Source organism: Lepus europaeus, chromosome 4 (assembly GCF_033115175.1).
Source record: "Lepus europaeus isolate LE1 chromosome 4, mLepTim1.pri, whole genome shotgun sequence".
NCBI lineage: Eukaryota > Metazoa > Chordata > Mammalia > Lagomorpha > Leporidae > Lepus > Lepus europaeus.
Window position 1 is genome coordinate 53564437 of NC_084830.1, and position 20567 is coordinate 53585003.

General features: G+C 40.6%; 1 long non-coding RNA gene across 2 annotated transcripts in view; it reads left to right on the forward strand.

Moving 5' to 3' along the window:
• The first annotated feature begins 2690 nt into the window (after window positions 1–2690).
• LOC133758344 (uncharacterized) overlaps window positions 2691–20567 on the forward strand; it is a 335969-nt gene continuing 318092 nt past the window's right edge. The window contains exons 1-3 of one of the 2 annotated variants that reach the window (XR_009865790.1): window positions 2691–2808; window positions 3635–3686; window positions 4823–4959. This is a non-coding gene — a long non-coding RNA (uncharacterized LOC133758344). The remainder of the gene's footprint in view (window positions 2809–3634; window positions 3687–4822; window positions 4960–20567) is intronic. The other variant, XR_009865791.1, reaches the window with a different exon arrangement.

Consider the following 20567-nt stretch of genomic DNA (forward strand, 5'->3'; position numbering starts at 1 on the left):
GTTAAACAAATATTCACCTTACTGTCATCCATTTCATTGAATGGAGTAAACTTCCCTAGCTTACTAACAACAAATTTGGCCAAATGACTTGCTTGAACCAACAGAATGTGAATGGAAAGTCCAGAGGTGAGCCTTTCCAAAACATAGCAAGTTTATTCCTGCCTTTTACTCCAAGTAGCCCATGCTCTTAGCTTGGGCCCCAGGATGAGTGACATGGAACAGACCTGAACCTGATCTGTAGCCTTGAGCCAAGCCAAGATGACACAGTAAAATTCAAGGAAACATAGCAGGAAAGCCACAGTTGACTTATAGCCTACGAATAAAAGTAGATTGTGTCTAAAGCCACTGAAGTTTGGGGGGAGGGAGTATTTCTTAATGCAGCATTATTGCAATAAATGTGATTAACACAGGTGTTATTGCAATGACTCAGGGAAAGAGTGATACTGAAATGCAGCAAAATAAGATAGTTGTGATAACATTAGATTCAGGGCATTGTTTTAAAAGCTAAGAGTTGGAAGAATTTGCTGATGATTTAGATATTTCTTTTGAAAGAGAAATTTGAGAATTTTGGTCCAAGTAAGCAGAAGGATTGAGTTGCTGTTGACATTGATTTGACATAGAAAAGACTGAAAGAGGGGCAGATGTACTTCTTTTGAGGAATGCAGGGGAGATCAGAATTCAACTTGACCCATCTTATATTTTTTAAGATTTATTTATTTGAAACAGATACAGAGAGAGAGAGAGAGAGAGGGAGAGAGAGAATGGGAGAGAGAATCTACCATCTACTGATTCACTCCCCAAATGGCCACAGTGGCTGGAGATGGGTCAGGCCAAAGCCAGGAGTCAGGAGCTTCTTCCAGGCCTCCCACTTGGGTGCAGGGGCAGAGAGCTGGATCAGAAGTGGAACTGTCGGGTCTCAAACCGGTGCTCATAAAGGATTGCTGGCATTGCAGCTGGCGACTTTACCCACTACACCACAATGCTGGCCACAATACATCTTATGTTTGATGTGCTTATTGTATTTGCAAGTGGAGATATCTTTTTATGCTTCATGAAGAGGTGTCCAGCAAGCAGCTTGATCTTTAAATAAAGATATTTAGAAAAACACTTCAGCTTTGGTCATGATGAGTTGCTAAGGACTGGATTTACTCCTCCACTTCAGACAACTATAAAACTGGACAGTGCCTTTTCAGCACTGGATCAAAGGCAGTGGGAATCCTGGGAGAAGGAAAACAAACAAGTTAGACTTTATTATTTTCTTAGCTTGGCTTGCCATCTAGAGGCAGTTTTCAGGTTTTAAGGGCGCAGAACAAACTCAGAGGCTGGTTGTCTAGCTGAATGGAGGGAAATAAATTGAAGTACAGACAGGCTAAGATGGCCTGAAATTTTTCTCAAGGTGTGGAGGAAGAGACTGAAAATATAGAAATCTAAAAGGGATCCCTTAGGCTTTAGTCTGGTATTGACATGTGCATATGAGAGATGAAACTACTTGAGGCAGAGAAAAGAACTTCTAGAAAACAGCAAGCTAAACAATTCCTGAAGTTTACTTGAGACTGACAGAGTTTGTGTTAAGATCAGTTAGAGGGGAAAGAACTTGTGTTTTTTGAGATGTTGATAAGGATACTCAGAAGAGCGCTCAGTAGTAAAATTAGTAGTGAGGCTAAATTAGCCTTGGACTGAAAGAGTCTCTGTATTTCCCTAAAAAAGTTTAAAAGAAAACCTCAAAATGATTAGAATTAGACTGGTTATAAGCAAATTAACTGTGTCCCAGAAAGAACAAAGTCCAAAATTATTAAAAGGAAAACAACAGGATCTACCACCCAATTAGGTAAGGTGTCAATGTCTAATATGCAGTAAATAATGAGAAATCATTAGAAAGAATAAGAAACATGTACCACCATGAGAAGAAAAATGTCAATTAATAGAATCAAAACTAAGAATGAGAGAGGTGATGGAATGACTAAAGTTGGCTATTATAGGGCCAGGAATTTAGCTCAGAGATTGTGATGCCTCATAGAATGCCCACATCCCATATCAGAGTGCCTGGATCTGGGTGCCAGATGCATCCTGGGAGGTTGTAGGTGATGGCTTGGATACCTGGGTCTCTGATACCCACATGGAAGATCTGGATTGAGCCCCACCCTCCTGAATTTGGACTTGCCCAGTCCTGGCTTTTGTGGGCAGTGGGCAGTTGATGGAAGCACTCTCTCTGTATCTCTCTCTCTCTTTCAAATAAGATAAAAATAAAGATAAAAAGTTGACTGTTATCAAGAAGGTAGAGAGAGGAGCTGGTGCTGTGGCATAGTAGGTTAAACCTCTGCCTAAGGAGCCAGCATCCCATATGATTGCTGGTTAGAGTCCTGGCTGCTCCACTTCTGATCCAGCTCCCTGCTGATGGCCTGGGAAAGTAATAGAAGATGGTGCAAGTGCTTGGGACCCGGCACCTATGTGGGAGATCTGAAAGAAGCTCTTGGTTTCAGATTGGTCAAGTTCAGGATGTTGTGTCATTTGGGGAGTAAACCAGTGGATGGAAGATCTTTCTGTCTGTCTCTCTGTCTCTCCCTCTCTCTATCTGTAGCTCTGCCTCTCGAATAAATAAATAAATCTTTTTTTTTTTTTAGAAAATAGAAGGTAAAGAGAAACAAGAGTGATATGTGAGTATTTATAATGACTTTATCTTTAATAGGCAAAACCAAAAAGAATCCAAATGTTCATCAACTGGGAGTGAATAAGCAAATTGCACAACTATATATAGAATTCTACTCACTAATAAGAAGGCAAGAACTACTGGTAGATGCAATAATGTGGGTAAGTCTCAAAAGAACTATGCTTCGAGAAAGAAACCATTCTCAAAATATCACATAGTATATGACTGCATTTATCAGAGCTTCTAGATAAGACAAAATTGTAACGAAAAGAAGAAGGTTGGTGATTAGCAGGGACTCAGGGAGGGGGAAGAGGGATTGACTGCAAAAGGACAGGAGAGAACCTTTTATATGATGGAAATATTCTAAATCTTGATTTTGATAATGATTACATGGCTGCCTCTGCCTCTTTGAAAGTCAGAGTTACACACACACACACACACACACAGAGGTCTTCCATCTGCTGTTTCACTCCCCAGTTGGTCGCAATGGCCGGAGCTGAGCTGATCCGAAGCCAGGAGTCAGGAGCTTCCTCCAGGTCTCCCATGTGGGCACAGGGGCCCAAGGACTTGGGCCGTCCCCTACTGCTTTCCCAGGTCATAGCAGAGAGCCAGATTTTGGAAGTGGAGCAGCTGGGTCTCAAACCGGCACTTACATGGGATGCTGGCTCTCAGGCCAGGGCGTTAACCCACTGTGCTACAGCACGGGCTCCAATAAATCTTAAAAAAAAAAAAAAAAAAAGGTTGAGTCTCTAGACACTCCAAAGCTTTGAGAGCAGGGAATGAGAAAGAAGTAGCAAATATGATTTAGTACAGGTAGGCATTGAGGAAAACCAACTTTATATACTGTCCCGGAAGCTAAGTGAAAAAAATATTTCCATAAGGAATGAAAATGTTTAATGCTTTGCTGCCTCAAAGTTATGATAACTGAATACTTTCTGTTGAACTTGGCAATCTAGTAAGAAGAAGATTTTTATTTTCTCTTGACAGATACAGCCTGGCTGAGGATGCTTGGAGTTACATCAAAAGAGAATGAGAGCAGGTAAATTAGAGTCACTGACTAACTGACTATAGGCAACTGTATCCTAGGAGTTTTCTTGTAAGGTGAAAAAGTGTAGTGGAGTGTAGACCAGAGGGCAGTAATGTAATAAGAGCGTTTATTATTGTCGTGGTTATTTTAAGCTGGTAGCAATGTTGGTATGTTTTTACATTTTTACACTAATGGGAAAGATACAACAGAGGAAGAAATATTTATCATATAAGAAAAAAATGAGGGAATATTTTTGCTTAAGCAGGAAGAAGTTGATGGGGTCTAGCAAACAAGTTGATGCATTGACCTTACATGGAGTATGGAGAGTTCATCCATATTAACAGGAAAAAGATGTTAGAGTTTCTGGACACAGATATAATGAGCTGAGTAGATACTGTGGTGGCAGCTTACGGGAATTCTACTTTCTCAGAGATATAGCAAGCAAGCTTGCCAGCTGAAACTCGGGATTAAGCAGAAGTTCTTGGAAGTTTGTGGTAAGAACAGAAGATAGGGAGCAGACACGTAGAGTGGGAGTGTGAATGAACTGGTTTGATTTTTGGGTAGCATTAAGAGCTCATTTGTGCAGATGGACCACCAATTTATAGTGAGACCAGTCAGCTGGGCAGTGTGTTTTTATTTTTCCACAAGAACACAGATACAGGGTGGATGGAGAGACAAACTTCCCCCATATTAGGGTTTTTCTAGGAGCTGATGAGAAGGTGAGAGAGGGGCAAGGGAGTTGAGAATATGTGCAAGAGGATGATTATCAGTTTCAGCTGTGAACTGAATGGAAGCCATGATGAGAATGATGGTTAATATGAAAGTGGTGAGAATAATGAAAGGTAGGATCGATGGGGTGCAAAATTTTAAAAAGTAGAGTATGTTTGAAAGCTGCAAGGTGGTGATTGGTAAAGGGATTTCTTAAAATTGTGAGCTGGGAAAGGGTAATGACAAGACTGAGGTTTCACTGAGTATGAATCCTGAGGTGGGTGGAGACCAAGGTTCCTGGAAGACATGAGGTTGCAGCTGGCAATTTCCATATCTCTTGCAAATACATATTTTTCTTTTTTCCTGTACCATAAATGCTTCTTGATAAGTCTTCCTCATATGCAGAAAACACACATCCCTTGATTCACCTCTGCTTTCAGCAGCAGCTGTGGGGAACACTTCCTGTGCGTGCTGAAAGCCCTCCCACGGTGAGAAGCTGCCCTGTCCCTGCTTTCCTGCCTCAGGGCTTCCTCTGAAGCCTGAAGAGCTCCCTCAGCCCAGGCCAGGTGACATTCAAGTAAGGAGGACCTTACATTTCTGCTAAAAAGTTTAAACCAGCCGGGAAGAGATGTTCTGGGTAAATGCCTGAGCCACCTTTTCTTTGGGAGGGTGATTCAGGTCAGCAGGATTCCTGAGAGGATCCTTAAAGGGAATGAGTCACTGTTGTGTAGTCTGGTAAATGATACAGCAGCATGTATCTTAATCTCATTCTCCCTCACTGTTACTTCCTGTAATCACCTTTCAAATAAGTTCTTGCCTCTGCTTTGGGGAAGTCAGAGAGAAGCCAGGTTGTTTGAATCAGTCAAATGACTATTTCTGTTATATATTAATGTTAGCCATCGCAAAACAAACCGAACACCGGAGTAAGGGAAAGGGTTTATTGGGAACACCCAACAGACCAGAGTGAAGGGGCAGCGAAGGAAAAAGAGAGAGAAAGAATATAAGAGAGAATAGAGAGGAGAGGAGCTAGCAAGGAGAAAAGAGAGATGAGAGGAGCCAAGAGAGAGGAACCAAAAGTGAAGAAAGAAGCCAAGAGAGGAGAGCGAGCAGGAGAGAAGAACCAAGAGAGCACCTGTTCAGGAACAGGCCCTTTTAAAACTTTGCCTGAGGGCGGGCAGGGAAGCAGGAGCAGCGAATCCCATTAGGATGGGGGTGGAGCCTGGCTCAGGTAGCTGGGCCATGCGGCCACCTGGCTAAAACCACGCCAGTTTCCTAACATATACTTGTTTAATTTTTTAAAAACAAATACAGATTTTTTATATATGTGAATATCCTTTACATTTAAAGAAAGGACTTGAGCAGTGTTTCTGGGTAGCTCTTTGCACCAGTTTTATCAAATTGGAAACTAAACCTATGATTTTTGCTTCTGAATGAATAACATATAATTAGTGGGCTTATTCTCTTCTCATACAAAATATAAAGGAACCACAAGAAAGACAGATATACATTTTATTTAAAGTAAGCTCGGAGAAAATTTATTAACAAATTTACTGCAGTGCTGTGAATAAGCTTTTTTTTTTACACTTTTTTTTTAAAGACTTATTTATTTATTTGAAAGGCAAAATTATGCAGAGGCAGAGAGAGAGAGAGAGAGAGAGGTCTTCCATCCACTGATTCACTCCCCAGATGGCCATAATGGCCAGAACAAAACCGATCCGGGGCCAGGAGTCGGGAGCTTCTTCCAGGTCTCCCACACGGGTATAGAGGCCCAAGGACTTGGGTCATCTTTTACTGCTTACCCAGGCCATAGCAGAGAGCTGGATCGGAAGTAGAGCAGCCGGAACTTGAACTGGCGCCCATATGGGATGCCAGCACTGCAGGTGGAGGCTTTATCTGCTATGCCACAGAGCTGGCCCCACAAATAAGTTTTAAGCCTGAAATACCATCTATAATGCCGTCATATTCATCTTGGTCTAACTGTATAATACAATATTAAATCATCAAAGAGAATGATATAAAATGTTTATTGTCCTTGAAAATTCTTTGTTGTCCATTCTTTAACAAGCTACAAGTAAAAATAATATTGTAAAAAGTAATAAATACATTATGACTTATACATGTATTTATGTATGCATACATGTGTATATACACCTTTGTTAGTGTGTCTGTTTTGACTTAAATACTGTTCAAATACTGTTCGAGGCGCTGGGCATGGACTGAGGGAAAGGGACTGTGCCAAGGGGCTCCTGCTCTTACGTAGCTTAGTTTAAGATTAGCTGGAATGATAGTGAAGAAGAGCTGCAGGTGCAGTGTATGATAGCCAAAGATGAATGAGATAAATTTAAGCCATACAAGGATCATCTGGAGCTAGGAATACAGGCAGCAGTGTATTTCTTTACCAATGTCACGTGAAATGAATTTGTAAGCAAAATAATGTTCATTTCAGAAGACCAGAGAGCATGAAGACAGTTGATCAGGGATCATGCATAATAATCCAAAACAGCCATTTTTTTTTTTTTTTTCTGTAGTCTTGCTCTTTACCCACAAGATGGCTGAGTAAGATCTTGGTTTAATTAATGTTGGAAAGATGCCACAAGGGATGATTATGTTACATGTGGATATGGCTGAAATAAGACACTCTTGCCTGGGTCCGTGCTTAACTGATTTAGTGTAACTTTTATCCTAATGCTTTAGCAATGGGATACAACGCTGACACAGGCTTCCACAGTATCACACACACATCTACATTTTGCAGTTGAGCCAACACATAAAGGTGTTCCGTACAGGTTTGAACTTCAGCTCTTCACATTTATGAAACATTGTGTAGTAAGATTTCTTCCTGAAGTGAATGTTTACACTAGCTTACTTAAAATCTACACCATTCAAGAAACAATGGGATAGGTTCTTTGAGTGCCGTATGTTGTGACCGTTTGTAGCTAATTCCTAGCAAACTACTAAAGGTCTACACTAAACGTTTTTGTTTCTTGTTCTTAAAGAAAAACAGAATGCGAATGTGTGGAATCTAAAGTTTAGAACCACATATATGAGGATAATTCATGGAGGGGCCAGCGTTGTGGCCTATAGGGTAAAGCTGCCGCCTGCGGTGCTGGCATCCCATGTGGGTGCCAGTTTGTGTCCTGGCCGCTCTACCTCTGATCTAACTCCCTGCTAATGGCCTGGGGAAAGCTGTGGAAGATGACCCAGCTGCAAACACTGCTACCCAGGTGGGAGACCTGGTTGAAGCTCCTGGCTCTTGGCTTTAGCCTGCTCCAGCCGTGGCTGTTGTGGTCTTTTGGGGAGAGAACTAGTGGATGGAAGACTCTCTGTCTGTCTCTGTCTCTTTGTCTCTCTGGCTCTCTCTCTCTCTCTCTGTTCCTCTCTCTCTGTAACTTTGACTTTCAAATAAATAAACCTTTTTTTAAAAGTTCATGGAAAATGTAATTGAATGATGTTTATTTTGGTATCAAATAATTGAAATCCATGTATAGGTTTTTCATAATACTCATATTCCATTAACTTTTTGAAGACCCTCAGACACTTAGTAGAAAGTCTAGGTTGAAATAGGAAATTAAATGATTGGTCAAGCACTTTACTTTGCTTCAAATGTTGAACAATATAAAAATGAGTTACTGGTGGCCGGTGCTCTGGCGTAGCTGGTAAAGCCGCCGCCTGCAGTGCTGGCATCCCATGTGGGCTCCAGTTCAAGTTCCAGCTGCTCCACTTCTGATCCAGCTCTCTGCTATGGCCTGGGAAAACAGTAGAAGATGGCCCAAGTCCTTGGGCCCCTGTACCCATATGGGAAGACCCGGAGGAAGCTTCTGGCTCCTGGCTTTGAATCGGCACAGCTCCGGTCATTGTGGCCATAAGGTGAGTGAACCAGTGGCTGGAAGACCTCTCTCTCTGCCTCTCTTTCTTACTCTGTGTAACTTTGCCTTTCAAATAAATAAAATAAATCTTTTTTAAAAAGTGAGTTATTGGCAAGACTAAATGTTTCAACTTAAATAGTAACTTTAGTAACTGCCTACCAAAGATAGCTTCACTTCCAGGTTAAATTTACTTTTCTTAAAGCATTTATTTATTTGAAAGGTAGAGAAACAGAGAGATGGGGAGACAGACACAGAGACAGAAATAAAGGCAAACAGAGATCTTCCATCTATCAGTTCACTCTTCAAATGCTTGCAACAGCTTGGGCTGGGCTAGGCTGAAACTAGGTGCCTGGAACTCAATCCAGGTCTCTCAGATAGAACACAGAACTTGAGTTATCATCTGTTGCTTCTCAGGGTTTGCATCAGTGCAAAGCTGGAATCAGGAACACAGCTGAGGCTCAAACCCAGGCTCTTTGAAATGGGGTATGAGCATCATGAGTAGCATCTTAACTGCTGCTCCAGATGCCTGCCTCCAGATTAAATTTCTCTAGCTTCATACAACTATTTATCATAAAAAAATGCAATTTGAATTTTTCTAACAGTACAGCTGTTTTCTTTGCTCCACCTTTTTCGTGCTGTTGTGACAGGTCATAATAGAGATGATTTTGGAGATAGTGACAGCAGAAACCTTTGTTTTGTACTGTTGGGACTGGAGCTATGGCGCAGCGGGTTAAAGCCCTGGCCTGAAGCGCCAGTATCCCATATGGTTGCTGGTTCGAGTCCTGGCTGCTCCACTTCCCATCCAGCTCTCTGTTAATACACCTGTGAATGCAGCAAAGGATGGCCCAAGTCCTTGGGCCCCTGCATCCACGTGGAGGGCCCAGAAGAAGCTCCTGGCTCAGCTCCGGCTGTTGTAGTCATTTGGGGAGTGAACTAGCAGATGAAGACCTCTCTGTCTCTACCTCTCTAACTCTGTCTTTCAAATAAATACAATAAATCTTAAAAAAAAAAAAAAGGTATTATTTTTCCATAAAAGTGCTCTTCCACAAACTAACCACTCGGTGTCACTATTGCATCACACAGATGGAAACAAGTCAGCCTTCAGAGGCGCTATGTGAAGCTTGAACATGAAGGCTTTATGTTTGTAGCAATACATTTGTTTGAAAAGTAATGCAATTCAGTTACTTAGAGTCATGCAATTATGTTTTGGGGGCTTTAGTTTGGTTATTTTTAGTATATTGTTATGAATCTATCTTCCTAAGAATTTTAATTAGAAAATCTAAATGCTATCTTTTTGGGTATTTGTTTTTTATTTTATTTATTTGGGTACATGTATTTTATTTATTTATTTATTTATTTAAAAGGCAGAGTATTCCTATCTACTAGCTGACTCTTGAAATGTTTACATGGCTGGATCTGAAATCTGGAATGTGATGCATGTGTGTAGCAGGAACTAATTACTTGAGCCATTGCTACTACTTCCTAGAGTCCACGTTAGTAGGAAGCTGGAATCAGGAGCTGGAGCCAGACCCAGGAATTGAACCCAAGTATTCCTATATGGGATGCCAACCTCTCAACCACCAGGCTATACATCCACCCCTCTATTTATATTTCAGACCTAGGAAAGGTATATTTTTTCAAACTCTCCTGTCTCTGTGCCTCTGTGGCTTTGTTGAATCTGTTAAAGATCACCCAGAAATTGATTCCCTGACTTTGCCCCTGTTGTTATATTTTGAGAGTCTCATATTTTTCAAAAAATTACCTTCACAATAAGTTAGTCTAACCAAAGCAATGTAGGGTACCCTGGGAGCATGATATCATTTATCTTTTTCTGCCATCTCCAGGCTAGAGTCTTGGCAGCCATGTACCATTAGAGGAAGATTTCTTTGCAGCCTGATGTAGAAAGAAGAATGCGGCATTTCATTGTCTCTGAGCACCTCACCCTCAGTTGCTCTTTTAGTCACATTGATTTCCCCTCATGGCTGTGCGCTTTCCCGAGGGTATCATGCAGCCTCGGCTCCTCATTCCTTTAAATTGCACATTCAAAAGAGTGTCTCAGGAAGTACTCCACAGACTTTAAGAGCTGAACTCTGGAATAAGAATCCAGAGTACTGCACAGGATGTGCCACTTGGCGTAACCTTTAGTCATTTGCTAAATCCCCCTGACCTTTGCTTTTCCCATTTTTAAAATAGGTGTAATCATTTCCATCTGTCAGGTTTCTTGTGAAGAGTAAATGAGGTAAGATGTAAAAAGTGCTCAGCACAGTATATTTAGATTCTTAATATCAAAATATATTGATAGATATTCCCTGACACATGTAGAGATGGCAGTTTCTTTCAATAGGCATCTTTCCCTTCTCTGTGCAAATGCAAAGCAGGTGCAACAGGAATAATTATACTTTTTTTTGGTAAATATTTTAAAATTTCTAATAATTACTGTCAGGAAGCCTGTTTTTTACCATCTATTCTGGATTTGGCATTTAAAAGGTAAATATATGCAACTCATGACTCATGGGCTTTTATGGTTTATTGTACATGAAGCATTTTGACAAACATGAAGAACTTATAGTCAGTTGACAGCACTGGTAGCAATTTGCATAAATTTTTGTATCACCTAGCAGCATCTAGCATATACAGGACACTTAATAAATTTTGTAGATGTAATTAAAACAATAAATGTTGAAGTAAATATATGGAATATGTTTTATATAAGTCTAAATACATATATGTACACATATATAGAGAGACTGAGAGGGGGAGAGAGAGAGAGAGAGAGAGAGAGAGAGAAAGAGAAGATACTATATATATATATTTTTTGACAGGCAGAGTGGACAGTGAGAGAGAGACAGAGAGAAAGGTCTTCCTTTTGCCGTTGGTTCACCCTCCAATGGCCACCGCGGTAGGTGCGCTGCGGCCAGCGCACTGCGCTGATCCGATGGCAGGAGCCAGGTGCTTCTCCTGGTCTCCCATGGGGTGCAGGGCCCAAGAACTTGGGCCATCCTCCACTGCACTCTCTGGCCACAGCAGAGAGCTGGCCTGGAAGAGGGGCAACCGGGACAGGATCGGTGCCCCGACCAGGACTAGAACCTGGTGTGCCGGCGCCGCAAGGCGGAGGATTAGCCTAGTGAGCCACGGTGCCGGCCTGAGAAGATACTATATTAATCTTCATCTCTTCAGGGTAAACTACTTATGTTATTTCACATGGAACCTATTGTGAAGTGGAATTACTGACTAGTATAGGTAACTTCTATTTTCTCATACTAGAAATCCGTGCTAATTTGAGTTCAAGATTTCAAAGGGAAGTTAACAGCTTATCAATAAAATGTTGGCGTTGATCAGATTTAATATTGAATATAAAAACTAAGTTGTTATCCCACTCTTGTAAAAATGATAGATTTTTACACATATAGAATCTTTTTTTTTTTTTTTTTGGACCGGCAGAGTTAGACAGTGAGAGACAGAGAGACAGAGAGAAAGGTCTTCCTTTTCCGTTGGTTCATCCCCCAAATTGCTGCTACTGCTGGCGCGCTGCGCTGATCCGAAGCCAGGAGCCAGGCTCTTCCTCCTGGTCTCCCATGCAGGTGCAGGGCACAAACACTTGGGCCATCCTCCACTGCCTTCTTGGGCCACAGCAGAGAGCTGGACTGGAAGAGGAGCAACCGGGACAGAACCCGGCGCCCTGACCAGGACTAGAACCCAGGGTGCCGGCGCCACAGGCAGAGGATTAGCCAAGTGAGCTGCAGCGCTGGCCAAATGCAATTCTTTTCAATACCCATTTATTAATCATTGAGGTAACACATAGAAGGTTTTATTATTCTCAGGCTACTGCTTTCAACTATATTTTGTCCAATCTCCATTTCCTATCATTTAATGATATCTCAGGCAAATCCCATAAATTTTGGGTCATTAATGGTTATTAAAACCCATTTCGGTACAGTTTAACATTTCCAAATTTCTACATTGCTGGATCTTAAACTTTAGCAAGCAGGAAAATCACCTGGAGGGAGGGTGCTTATTAAAAATAGAAATGATTGTGTCCTAGCCCCAGAGTTTCTGATTCAGGTCTATGAAAGGGCATGGGAGTACAGGTTTCGTCTGAGTTTCTGGGAGATACTGTTCCTGCTCTCAGGGAACTGCACTTAAGAATCCCTGCTGCAGAGCTCCTCTCTCTTTTCTAGGCTCTGGTGCTCTAACACTCAGTCTGATAAGAGTGGGGAGGAAGGATGGGGCCAGGGTGAATTTCTCTTGATTCAGCTGCCTGTGCCTGTGGTCCTTCCTCAGATGATTGCTGCTCTCCAGGACCAGTACTGGCTGATGGTGTCCTCTCATCTTCATGTTTCCAAATGCCAGTTCTCTTGGGATGTCCCACATGGGGGTTCTTTGAGGGGCCCTGAGGAGTGTGGCCCCCCCCCCATAACGGCACAATTTCCTGATTTGTCAGGTTTTGCTCTGGCTTCATGCCTTTCCACTTCCTCTTTGCTTCCAACATTGGTTGTGCACTCGTCTAAGCCCATCTCCACAGCCTGCCAGAATTAAAAAAAAATTTTTTTTTGAGAGAGAGAGAGAGAAAGAGGGAGAAGGAAGGAGGGGGAGGGAGGAGCTGGAGAGAGAGAGACATCTTCCATTTGCTGGTTTACCCTCCAAGTGGCCAGAACAGCCAGGGCCAGATCAAGTTGAAGCCAGCAGTCAGGAACTCCATCAAGGTCTTCTGCATGTATGGCAGGGGTCCAGGAAATTGGGCCATCATCTGTTGCCTTCTGAGGTATATTGACAGAAATGTTGGATTTGGAAGCAGAGCAGCCAGGACTTGAACTAGCGCTCTGTTGTGGGAAGCTGGCCTCACAAGTAGTTATTTAACCCACTGTGCTGCAATGCCAGCTCCAGAGAGGTAGCTCCTCCTTAAGCGTTTTGTAGGATTCAGGTGTAAAGCAATCATGTACTGTTTCAATGGCATTACTTGTTATTACTATGTTTGCATTTTTAATATTTTCTTGGTTTAATTTTGGTACTTTGTATGTATCTTAGAATTTCTCCATTTGTGTGCGGTTTTACAATTTGTTAGCATCTAGTGGTTCATAGTGGTTTCTTTGGATTCTTTTTAAAGATTTATATATTTGAAAGGAAGAATGGGAGAGAGAGAGAGAGAGAGATAGCGAGAGATCTTCCATTCACTGGCTCACCTCCCAAATGACTGCAACAGCCAGATCTAGACCAGGCTGATCCAGGAGGCAAAAATTCCATCTTGTTTTCCCATGTGGGTAGCAGGGCCCCAAATATTTGGGCCATGTTTTGCTGCATTCCCAGAAGCATGAACTGGAAGCTGGACCAGAAGCAGAGTAGCCAGGACTGAAACTGGCACTGCAATACAAAATGCTGGTGTTGTAACTGGTGACTTAAACTGCAGCACCACACTGCTGGCCCTAAGCCTTTGTATTCCTGTGGTATCAGTTGTAATATCTCTACTTTCATTTCTAATTTCATGTATTTTAATGATTTCTTTTTATTCCTTTGTTGATCTAGCTAAAGGTTAGTCTATTTTGCTTATCTTTTTAAAAAACTAGCTTTTTATTTTGTATTTTTTTGTTTTGTTTTTAATTACAACTTATTTCTACTCTTATCCTTTTAATTTCTTGCCTTCTGCTAATTTTGGGTTTGGTTTTTTTCTTGATTTTCTAAGTTCTTGAGATGCAATCTTAGATTGTTTATATGAAATATTTCTATTTTTTAAATGTATGCACTTATTCCTATAAAATTACCTCTTCATTACTGCTTTTGCTGTGTTCCACAAAGTTTGATATGTTGTGCTTTATTTTTATATGCTTAAAGACATTTTAAAATTTTCTCTTTAATTTCTTCAATAATTTACTGGTCATTCAGGAGCATATTGTTTAATTTACATGTATTTATAAATTTTCTGTTTTTATTGATGGTTTTTAGTTTCACTCATTTTTGTCTGAAAAAATACATAGTATGATTTTAATTTTTTAAAAAATTTACTCAGACTTAATTTATGGCCTAATATATGGCTATTCTGGAAAATGCTGCTTGTACTAATGAGAAGAATGTAATTATACTGCAAGATGGCAGAATAGGGAGAGAGCTCACTGACAGTCCAGGAAAAGATAGTTAAATAAAAGTGGAGATAGTGTAGCCTCAGGGAAGAGTTAGGGAAAAAATGGCAAAGGAAACTCTTCCAGAATTAGAGGTACATGTTGGATCTACGTGGAGGGCACAGGTGCCCATGGCTCGGCACCCCAGCTGCAGAGAGTTTCCGCACCAGCACTGGAAAGAGAGGTGAGAAAAACCACAGTAACCCGAGACACTGGCAGAAAAGTGGCAGGAAGAGTCCAGAGGGAACGAGGCTTGAAGCCCCATGGGGGAAAGCACATCAGCCTAACTAGAAGAGACAGAAAAATAAAAGGGACAGTACAGACACGATTCTCTCTCTCCACTCACCTCACAAAGGCATGCTAGACAATAGAGCAGGCACCATTTTGGACGTACGTAACAGCTGTGCCAGCTCGGGGCTGTGCCCACCCTCAGCCAAACAGAAAAACCTAACTCTGGTGGAAAGTACTAACAGGAGACTGAGACCTAGTGAATGTGTGGAGCTTAAAAACCAGGACTGTGAAAAAAAAAATTGAGGGTGTGTGGGAGAACTCACAGTGTGGCTGAGATGTGAGTAGTCTCGGTGGGAGATGCCATAAGCTTGGGTGGCCTTGGCTACCTGGTGAGAGACATTGCAGGGGAATCTGAGCTTATACTGAGGACTGCACAGTTCCTTTGTGTGGTCCTTGGGACAGAGCAAACGAATATTATACCTACTGGGGCTAGCGCTCAGGCACTGATTGCCATCAAGGAGAAGAGCTCAGCTGAGTGGAATTACTTCCCTTCTGAATAAAAAAAAAGAGAGAGGGAACATTTACCATACTAAACCTGGCACACCCTTAACCCTGAAGAACTGAACAGAGCTCTCTGGCCACAACTACCACGAGCCTCTAGAGATTCACCAAAAGTAGAAAGTCCATTTAATCTAGAGTCATAGTATAATGAGAAAAGCTACCACAGCAGAAAAAGAAATCAAAGAATATCTCCACAATGCCAAACAACAAATGCAAACACCTAGGAAACAAGAACAAGGAAGACAACATGATGCTCCCGAAAGAACATGACACTCCAATACAAGATTATGAAGATGATTACATAGAAGAAATGCAAGAAATGGAACTCAGAAAATTTATAAGAATGTTTAGAAGTGGCCAGCGCTGTGGCTAATTAGGCTAATCCTCCACCTGCAGCACCGGCACCCTGGGTTCTAGTCCCAGTTGGGGCACCAGGTTCTGTCCTGGTTGCTCCTCTTTCAGTCCAGCTCTCTGCTGTGGCCTGAGAAAGCAGTGGAGGATGGCCCAAGTGCTTGGGCCCTGCACCCGCATGGGAGGCCAGGAGGAAGTACCTGGTTCCTGGCTTCGGAAAGGTGCAGTGCGCCAGCCAAAGCAGCCATTTGGGGGGTGAACCAATGAAAGGAAGACCTTTCTCTCTGTCTCTCTCGCTGTCTAACTCTGCCTGTCAAAAAAAAAAAAAAAAAAGAATGTTTAGAAGTAATCAAAAACAAATGCATGAACTACTGAAATCCATGCAGGGCATGACAGAAAATCTCTCTCATGAAAATGAAATCCTAAGGAGGAATCAAAATGAAATGAGGAATTTAGTAGAACATGAAATTGAGATATTGAAGAAAAATCAAAATGAAATGAAGAATTCAATAGAACAAATGAAAAACACATTTGAGAGCCTTAAAAGCAGAATCAGTGAGGCAGAAGAGAGAATATTGAACTTAGAAGACAGAACACAGGAAAGTATACAGTCAAACCAAAAAAAAAAAAAAAAAAGAGGAAATTAGAAATCTAAAAAATATTGTTGGGAATCTACAGGATACTATTAAAAAAACCGACATTCGGGTTCTAGGCCTTCCTGAAGGCATGGAGAGAGAGAAAGGATTAGAAGGCCTTTTTAGTGAGATACTAGCAGAGAACTTCCTGGGTTTAGAGAAGGACAGAAACATCCTAGTACAGGAAGCACATAGAACCCCGAATAAACAAGACCAAAAGAGATCCTCAATATGACATATTGTAATCAAACTCACCACAGTGAAACATAAAGAAAAGATTCTAAAATGTGCAAGACAGAAATGTCAGATTACTCTCAGAGGATCTCCAATCAGACTCACAAGCAAACTTATCAGAAACCCTACAGGTTAGGAGGGAATGGCAAGATATAGCCCAAGTACTAAGAGAAAAAAAAACCTGCCATCCCAGAATATTATATCCTGCAAAGCTCTCATTTGTGAATGCAGGTGAAAGAAAGACCTTTCATAGCAAACAGAAATTGAAAGAATTTGTCACCAATAGTCCAGCCCTGCAAAAGATGCTTAAAGATGTTGCACAGAGAAACACAGAAACACGACCATCAATACGAAAGAAGGTAAAGGAAGAAAATCTCTAAGTAAAAGATCACAGGAAGTTCAAAGCATATTTTAGAAATATCTTTGGAAAAATGGCAGGGCAAAGTCATTACTTATCAATAGTCACATTGAATGTAAAAAGCCTCAACACTCTAGTTAAAAGACACAGACTGGCTGAATGGGTTAAAAAACAAAACCCATCTATTTGCTGCTTACAAGAAACACATCTTTCCAACAAAGGTGCATTCAGACTGAAAGTGGAAGGTTGGAAGAAGATATTCCACACCAATAGAAACCAAAAAAGAGCTGGTTTAGCCATCTTAATATCAGACAAAATAAACTTTAACACAAAAACTGTTAGGAGAGACAAAGAGGAGCACTATATAATGATTAAGGAATCAATTCAACAGGAAGAAGTAACTATTATAAATGTATATGCACCTAAATACAAGGCACCAGTTTACTTAAAAGATATATTAAGGAACTTAAAGGGAGACTTAGACTCCAATACAGTAGTACTGGGGGACTTCAATACTCCACTCTCAGAAATAGACAAATCAACCAGACAGAAGATCAGCAAGGAAACAGCAGACTTAATTGACACTATAGCCCAAATGGATCTAACAGATAACTACAGAACTTTTAATCCTACACTTGAAGAATACACATTCTTCTTAACAGTGCATGGAACTTACTCTAGCATTGATCACAAAATAGGGCATAAAGCAAGTCTCAGCCAATTCAAAATAATTGAAATCGTAACATACATCTTCTCAGACCACAATGGAATGAAGCTGGAAATTAGCAACTCAGGAATTCCTAGAGCATATGCAAACACATGGAGACTGAACAACATGCTCCTGAAGGAACAGTGGGTCATAGAAGAAATCAAAAGAGAAATCAAAAACTTTCTGGAAGCAAATGAGAATAACAACACAACATATAAAATCTTGTGGGAGACAGCAAAAGCAATGTTAAGAGGAAAGTTTATATCAATAGGTGCCTACATCAAGAAATTGGAAAGGTACCATACAAATGAGCTATCAGTACATCTCAAAGATCTAGAGAAACTGCAACAAACCAGACCCAAAACTAGTAGGAGAAGAGAAATAATTAAAATTAGAGAAGAAATCAACAGAATTGAATCAAAAAAAAACATTACAAAAGAGCAGCCAAATGAAGAGTTGGTTTTTTGAAAGAATAAACAAAATTGATACCCCATTGGCCCAACTAACTAAAAAAAGAAAAGACCCAAATCAATAAAATCAGAGATGAAAAAGGGAATTTAACAACAGATGCCACAGAAATAAAAAGTCACCAGAAATTACTACAAAGAGTTGTATGCCAGCAAACAGAGAAATCAATCAGAAATGGATAGATTCCTGGACACATATAACCTACCTAAATTGAACAAGGAAGACATAGAAAACTTAAACAGACCCATAACTGAGACAGAAATTGCATCAGTAAAAAAGGCCCTCCCAACAAAGAAAAGCCCAGCACTGGATGGATTCACTGCTGAATTCTAACAGACATTTAAAGAAGAATGAACTCCAATTCTTCTCAAACTATTCAGAACAATTGAAAGAGAGGGAATCCTCCCAAATTCTATGAAGCTAGCATCACCTTAATTCCTAAACCTGAATAAGATGCAGCATTGAAAGGAAATTACAGACCGATTTCCTTGATGAACATGGATGAAAAAATCCTCAATAAAATTCTGGCTAATAGAATGCAACAACACATCAGAAAGATCATCCACCCAGACCAAGTGGGATTTATCCCTGGTATGCAGGGATGGTTCAATGTTCGCAAATCAATCAATGTGATACACCACATTAACAAACTGCAGAAGAAAAATCATATGATTATCTCAATAGATGCAGAGAAAGCATTTGATAAAATACAAAACCCTTTCATGATGAAAACTCTAAAGTGGGCATAGAAGGAACATTCCTCAATACAATCAAAGCAATTTATGAAAAACCCATGGCCAGTATCCTATTGAATGGGGAAAAGTTAGAAGCATTTCCACTGAAATCTGGTACCAGACAGGGATGCCCACTCTCAACACTGCTATTCAATATTGTACTGGAAATTTTAGCCAGAGCTATTAGGCAAGAAAAAGAAATTAAAGGGATACAAATTGGGAAGGAAGAACTCAAACTATCCCTCTTTGCAGATGATATGATTCTTTATTTAGGGGGCCCAAAGAACTCTACTAAGAGACTACTGGAACTCATTGAAGAGTTTGGCAAAGTAGCAGGATATAAAATCAATGCACAAAAATCAACAGCCTTTGTATACACAGGCAATGCCATGGCTGAGAAAGAACTTCTAAGATCAATCTCATTCACAATAGCTACATAAACAATCAAATACCTTAGAATAAACTTAACCAAGGATGTCAAAGATCTCTACGATGAGAATATCAAAACCTTACAGAAAGAAATAGAAGAGGATACCAAAAAAATGGAAAAATCTTCCATACTCATGGATTGGAAGAATCAATATCATTAAAATGTCCATTCTCCCAAAAACAATTTTGAGACTCAATACGATACCAATCAAAACACCAAAGACATACTTCTGAGACCTGGAAAAAATGATGCTGAAATTCATATGGAGACACAGGAGACCTCGAATAGCTAAAGCAATCTTGTACAACAAAAACAAAGCCAGAGGCATCACAATACCGGATTTCAGGACATACTAAAGGGCAGTTGTTTTCAAAACTGCATGGTACTGGTACAGAAACAGATGGATAGACCAATGGAACAGAATAGAAACACCAGAAATCAATCCAAACATCTACAGCCAACTTATATTTGATCAAGGATCTAAAACCTATCCCTGGAGTAAGGACAGTCTATTCAATAAATGGTGCTGGGAAAATTGGATTTCCACGTGCAGAAGCATGAAGCAAGACCCCTACCTTACACCTTACACAAAATTCCACTCAACATGGATTAATGATCTAAATTTATGACCCAACACCATCAAATTATTAGAGAACATCGGAGAACCCTACAAGATATAGGCACAGGCAAAGACTTCTTGGAAAAGACCCCAGAAGCACAGTCAGTCAAAGCCAGAATTAAAAATTGGGATTTCATCAAATTGAGAAGTTTCTGTACTGCAAAATAAACAGTCAGGAAAATAAAGAGGCAACCGATAGAATGGGAAAAAAATATTTGCAAACTATGAAACCCATAAAGGTGTAATAACCAGAATCTACAAAGAGATCAAGAAACTGCACAACATCAAAACAAGCAACCCACTTGAGAGATGGGCCAAGGACCCCAATAGACATTTTTCTAAAGAGGAAATCCAAATGGCCAACAGACACATGAAAAAATGTTCAGGATCACTAGCAATCAGGGAAATGCAAATCAAACCATAATGAGGTTTCACCTCACACTGGGCAGAATGGCTTGCATACAGAAATCTACCAACAACAGATGCTGGCAAGGATGTGGGGAAAAAAGGACACTAACTCACTGTTGGTGGGAATGTAAACTGGTAAAGCCACTATGGAAATCAGTTTGGAGAGTCCTCAGAAGCCTGAAGATAACCCTACCATACAACCCAGCCATCCCACTCCTTGGAGTTTACCCAAAGGAAATTAAATTGGCAAATAAAAGAGCTGTCTGTAACCTCAATGTATATTGCAGCTCAATTCACAATAGCTAAGACCTGGAACCAACCCAAATGCCCATCAACAGTAGACTGGATAAAGAAATTATGGGATATGTACTCTATAGAATACTACACAACAGTAAAAAAGATGAAATCTGGTAAACATCATGCTGAGTGAAATAAGCCAGTCCCAAAGGGATAAATGCCATATGTTTTTAC